Raw genomic sequence first — 6,000 nt, 5'->3', positions numbered from 1 at the left:
CTCAGCAGCAACAACAGCAGCAGGTGCAAGTGCATACAAAAGACTTAAGCAACAAACTTTCCTTTCCCCTCCTTCATGCTAAAAAAGTCGCTCAGCGTTTTGCCATAGTGTAATGCTAATAAAGAAGTAAAAAACTCGTAAATAATCATACAAAATAAAACAACAACTTACATCATAAGCAGCTCGCAAGTTGCTGGCACACTTTTCGCAGCTGCAACAACAACGAATGCGCAGGAAAAAAGCGCACAGTCGCTGCATTTAATTAATCAAAAAGAGCTTTTGCTTTTATGAATGAGCGAAGTGAATCAGTGAATATGAGTGAATGAGTGAGTGACTTATCGTGAGGCCCTGCCCTTGCTTTGACTTTTGTCATCCTGCCTCAGAACTGCGACTGCTGCGCTGCTGCTCTTGCTGCTGTTGCTGCCTCATATGTTACAGCAAAGAACATAAATTATGAGCGGCTCAAGGCGGCTGCTCCTACAGTTACGAAGTATTCATAGTATATAAAAATATGACTTATTAATAAAAACAGACAACAGCAGCAACTTAGGGCCCGAACAGCAACAACAACAACTTAATAAAGCCAACAAGCTGCTGGCGCCAGCGGCTGCCATCAACTTGCAGAGAATCGAGACCAGAGTAGCTCGGAGATCGGAGGCACTGCCCCGTCGTAAATGTTGATGTTTTGTTGATTTTTCATTAAATGTGTTAAATATGCCAAGTGTAGGACGGCGCGTGTGGGTTTTTCTCATTTTTTTTTTAGCTGCACTTGTTTGCAACGGTCTACACAGGTTGCTGCTACTGCAGCTGATTGCTAAATAGCTAACCTAATAAACTTTCCGAGCTTTTTATAGCAATAGTGGCACTCATTTTGAATGATTGGACTATATTTAATAAATATTTTGAGGATGTTTTAGTTTCGAATTGATTTGGCTCGTTTCCAAATAGCCCTTATTTTCAATTAATGTAGAGCTAAACGTCAGCTTCACAGAGCATTCCTCGCTTAACCATCTGCTTTTTTAATTATGCAGTTGGAGCGATACACTCACTTTGAAGGTACTTTGTATGTGGCACACGTTTTGCGCTTATGTTGTTTCATACTTCATTTGCAGCATGCAATAATTGCGGGGCGTACAAATTAATGTGCGGACAAGACGCTCCCAAAAACGAGAAAGAGAAAGGAAAAATGGAGAAGTTAAAAAAAGTTACCGTAAGATGGGCTATCAGACAGTATCGGCCCTTTTTTAAGGTGTATACGGAAATAACTTTATTACAAACAAAATTACAAAAATAAATTGCCAAAACACAAGCCTTTTGTTTCACTGGACGGACATGCAGAGCGATAGCTGTCTGATAAAATGCCGCAACAGCTTGCTAGAGTTGAACACATGGACGTTTCTAGTGTCTGCTGAATGGCCCAAATAATTGGACACCCACGAGCAAGGTCAGGCCAAGCTGCATAAACAAGTTCGTTGCCTAAGTTATTCGGGTTTTTTCCAAGAACTACCAAAAAGGCAGCCACGTAAAGGGCAAAGTTTAAGGTGTTTAATTAGCATAGCAACCAAGCAAATCGAATGAGTCAAAGCTGACGCCTATAAAATAAGCCCACTCGCACCGCTCGGTGCCGGCCAGCGAAAGTTCAGCTTGAGAAATTCCATGAAACATGTGTAGAAATAAAATGTTTAAGACGCCTACAAATGCTATCAACCTGTGGATGTGTGTGTGTGTGTGTGTGTGTGTGTGTGTGTGGGTGTTGTAGGCGTGTAATGTGCGCCTGACACCAAAATAGTTAAATGTGGAAATACAAGAAATTCAAGTGAATATCAAGCGCAAAAATTACGTCAATCAAAAAGTCAAAGCAACTGGCAACCAGCAGCCAGCAGCCAGCAACTGGCAGCGCGCCAGCCGCAGCCAGCAAATATCAAAGCTAAAGCTAAGAAAAATGTTTTCTGCAAAGGCGTCCATACAACAAAATGTGAAAAAAGAAAAAAATATTGCTTGGTTTTTTCTGTTTTTTTTTTGCCGCTGAGCGGTCCAAGCCAAAAATGGACCATGCAGAGCCACAGCAGCAGCAGCAGCAGCAGCGCAGTTAGCAGCGTCGCAGCAGCGCAGCGTGTGGGCAGCAAAGTTGCCTAACAACCAACAACACGAACAACACCAACACGAACAACACCAGCACGAGCACTAGTCTCAAGTCTCCACTGGTCGTCAAAGACGACAACTTCGACGCTTCGGGATCGGGCTGCAGCTCCAGCTTCAGCTCGAACCAAAGGCGAATTCGAATTGTGTTTCAGTTCGTTTTTAGCGCGCGTGCGGTGCGGTTCTCTCTCTCTCATTCATTCAACTGGCTTTCAACTTCTCGATCAACAGCTGAACAGTGTGCGGGGCTCTGAGGTCTGCAGTTAACCATCATCAGCAGCAACTGGCAGCCAATCGCAAGGCAAATTTAATTTGATTTTTCAAAAATCTGCGCCGTTTAATTACAGTGAAAGTTTTGTGAAGCGTCCGCAGAAATAAATTTTTCAAATTTTACCAGTGAAAATTTCAAGAAAAACCCCCAAAACGCAACGCGACGCGCGCAAATCAACGGCACCAGCCAAGTGTTAAAAGAAAAGCGTCAATATTTCTGAAATATAACAACAACGAAAATACCAAGTGTCTGTGCACAACTCAGTGTGTGTGTGCACTACCTGAGTGTGCCTGTGTGTGCGTGTGTTTCAAAGCGCATTTGGCAGCTGTGGCGCAGCCAAAAATCAAAGTCTCGAAACAAATTTTGCTGGCGTTGTTTTTCGTTGGCAGCTGTTGGCAGTATGAACTGATTTTGCCCGAATTTTGATGAAGAAAATGGTGAGCAAATATTTTTTACTCTTTTCATGGTGTTAAATTTAAGTAAAGCTAATTAAATTTGCAAGAACAATTTATTTGGAGCTGAAATTTCAGAGTTGAGACGAAGATGAAATATTTTAATTTAAATAACTATTTTCATGTTTGCTGTGAAATAAAATGACCACACGGGCTTATAAAATGGTTTATTTTTTTATCAAAAAACTATGAAAATCCTTTGGGATATTTTTTCGTATTAAATAAGTGTCTTTAGATGTTAAAACGTGAATCATTTAAATAATTTTTTTAAAAAAAGCCCAAGACTTATTTTCTAGATAAAAATTTGTGATCTCACTTAGTAACTGATAAACAAATCCATTGAATTTGAATGACAAACGGCCGTTGCCAAGTACGAAAAACCCCAACCAAACCCACATCAAGCAAACATTTCACTTTCATTTGTGCAAATCTCCCTTGCCTTGGTCAATTGTTATTGTGAGACGCAGATGAAGATGAGGATGAAGATAATTATGTAGTTGCTTTGTCACTAATGTTGTTTGTTTTCTCTGCAGCGCGCAAATAGGGGAAAATATGACAAATGCCCGCTTGACACACTTTAAAGCCGTCACCAAATAGAAATTCAAAATATTTGTCCAGCAAATGACGAAAGAAAACAAAAAACCATAATGAAATTTACAAGTAACCAAAAATAAAATTTGGCGTTAAGGTCGCCGCACCAAAATCTTTGAATGATGCGGCGTTGTCTAATATGGACTTGTGGATTGCTGATTGAAAGCTCGAGTGCTGTGGCTCAAAGACGCACATTAGCAAGATTTTTAGTACCCACGACTTCGGTAAAGTTTATTGACGAAGTTTTGAGCTTATCTTGGCCTTTGTTTTCCTTTTATTTTTGCTTGGCTTATTTTCGGTCAAATGCAAAAACTGCCACTGCTTGCTACAGTCTGCAAACTGAGCTCATTTGTCAGTCGGCGCCAGTTCGGACTTGCTGCTAGTCATTTGTAAAATTCATTGTTTAGCAATCTGCACAGTCGTGTGTTGGGATTTTTTTTTTACTTTTTCACAAGTTTGTGGCTCATCTGTGGGCCACGGCGGGAAGATCCAACCAACTGACTGACAAACTAACTGACTCGCTTTGGCTGCTTTGTTTTGTTTTCTTCGGCTGTTTAAATTGTGGCGTTGCAAAGCTGAAGCGAAGGTGCAAAACTTTCACTTTATGTATTATTGTTTTGCGTGCGAGCTGCGGCTTAACGCAGCCTCGCAATTCAGAAAGAAATTGCAATATTAATGACCATAAATTATGAGCCTGACTCAGGTCCCCCATTTGCTGCGTGGGCTGAAATTGCCGCCATTAAAAGAGCGAAAAGGTCGTGGAGCTTGACGTGTAATTTTACGCAAATACAAGAAAGGCTGACTTAAGCTGCACAACAATGTAGAGAAGACAGTTGTAAAATATGTCACTAAAATTGTTTCTCTGTGTATGCTTATCCGAAAGAAATCGAAAATTGTACCACTCCATCTGTTTCACGATTTTGCTATGAGTGTAACTTCTTCTTCTGACTAGTAGCTTCTCCAAAAGTCACGACTTATACGTTCGATTGGGTGAGGCAATTTGTTATTTTTTATTTAATTTTTTTTTTTAGATAAACTTGAACATTATATTTTTCACAACTTTTCTTTGCACATATATTCCATTATATTATATTATTATATATACGTGTATCACATCTACTTTAGATGGTGCATAAAAGAAGAACTTGACAAAAGTAAAGCTCTCAGCTTGGAAGCCAACAGACATTTTTTCTAGTAAATATATCCTGAATAAAAATGTATGTAGCTTCTAGAAAACAAAAGACTTAGGCAACAAACTTGTTGAGTCCAACTCGAAAGTTGATCACAGTAAAAACTAATCGATTTGAGCTACAAAAAGCCTTCAGAAACTGACTCATGCACCACCTTTGGTCACATCAACTTGTATTGTGCACCCCACACAGTCTGTTGAACTTTAGTGGCTGCGGCTCAAGGCCATTCCCACCGCCAGCGCAAAAACTCGCACGAAAAGCCGCAGCAGCCGCAAATTCTAATAAATTTTGCAGAAAAACCAAATCAATTTTTTTTGCACAGTCTTCTTTTACGGCAAGAATTCTCATAAATTGTGTACGACCAAAAAAGTCAAAATGTGTGCGCGCCCACAAGCAGATCAACGAGCGTCAGATCATTGTTGGAGCAGACGATGGTGCCACAGTTTCATCTAACAGCAGCAGCACCAGCAGCAGTCGCATCATCATTAGTCAGAGTCGGAGCCAGCCAAGGCTGTAGTCGGCTTTTACGAGTAGTTTGGCTAAATTGGCGTGTGGTGGGCGTAGTGCTGATTGGAAAAGATTTTGTTGCGTGGGCTGCCTCATGACACAATCGTTCATAGCTGAAGCCACTTGAAGTGTGTTTTTCGTGGCTAACTTGCACTTGCTATGCGTTTTCGATTTCTGGACAAGAGGGCAACCTACTTTCACCAGAACTTGGTTTCGTTTTCAATGCCTTATACGAGTGGTGGTCCCAAAACTCTTGGGCTTTCAGCAAGCTGTCAGCTACTGCCAGACGCAGACAAAACCAGAAAAAAAATCAACTAAAATAAACGAGCATCAGCCGTTTTGCAAAAAAAGAAAGAAATATGCGCTCAAAAGCAACAAAAGCGAAAGTAAAACAGCGACCAGTTTTTTTCCTTGTTTTTTTTTTTTTTTGTTTTTTGTAGGGCTGCCGGATCGAAATGATGTCATGACTAAAAAGGAATTGCCAAAAATTAAGCTTTTTCTGTGGTCTGTCTTGTCTGCATCTGCGAATTGCAGGCCCCGAAATTGTAGCAATGAAAAGGTACAGAACAGACTGAAGGACAGACACTGTTTTGTTTTATGCAAAATCATGCAAACTGAAACTGAACTGTGAAACAAATGCAAAAGTAACCAGACGACTTTGGCCCAGCCCAGTTCCAGTTACAGTTTCGGATCGGTACAAACGCCAACGTCAGACTACTTTGTTTTTTTCATGAGCTTAAGCCGGTGCCAGACCCTGAGCCGAAACGACGCCTGCATATAACTAGCTGTAATGCCGTTTTTATATTTCATTTTAAGAAATCCACAACAAGCCTTTAAATTTATGACTCAT

General features: G+C 40.6%; 1 protein-coding gene across 10 annotated transcripts in view; it reads left to right on the top strand.

The window, feature by feature from the left end:
• Positions 1-794: 794 nt before the first annotated feature.
• dpy (fibrillin-like protein dumpy) overlaps positions 795-6,000 on the top strand; it is a 116,808-nt gene continuing 111,602 nt past the window's right edge. For 6 of the 10 annotated variants that reach the window (XM_032438286.2, XM_032438289.2, XM_032438291.2 and 3 more), the window contains exon 1: positions 2,371-2,847. The gene's annotated coding sequence lies outside the window, so the exon portion shown is untranslated. Of the gene's footprint in view, positions 2,848-6,000 lie in introns of all 10 variants that reach the window. The other 4 variants (XM_070209081.1, XM_070209080.1, XM_070209082.1 and 1 more) reach the window with 3 other exon arrangements.

This window comes from Drosophila virilis, chromosome 4 (assembly GCF_030788295.1).
Source record: "Drosophila virilis strain 15010-1051.87 chromosome 4, Dvir_AGI_RSII-ME, whole genome shotgun sequence".
Lineage (NCBI taxonomy): Eukaryota > Metazoa > Arthropoda > Insecta > Diptera > Drosophilidae > Drosophila > Drosophila virilis.
Note: the sequence above shows the minus strand (reverse complement) of the source record. Positions and strands in the feature narration are given on the sequence as shown.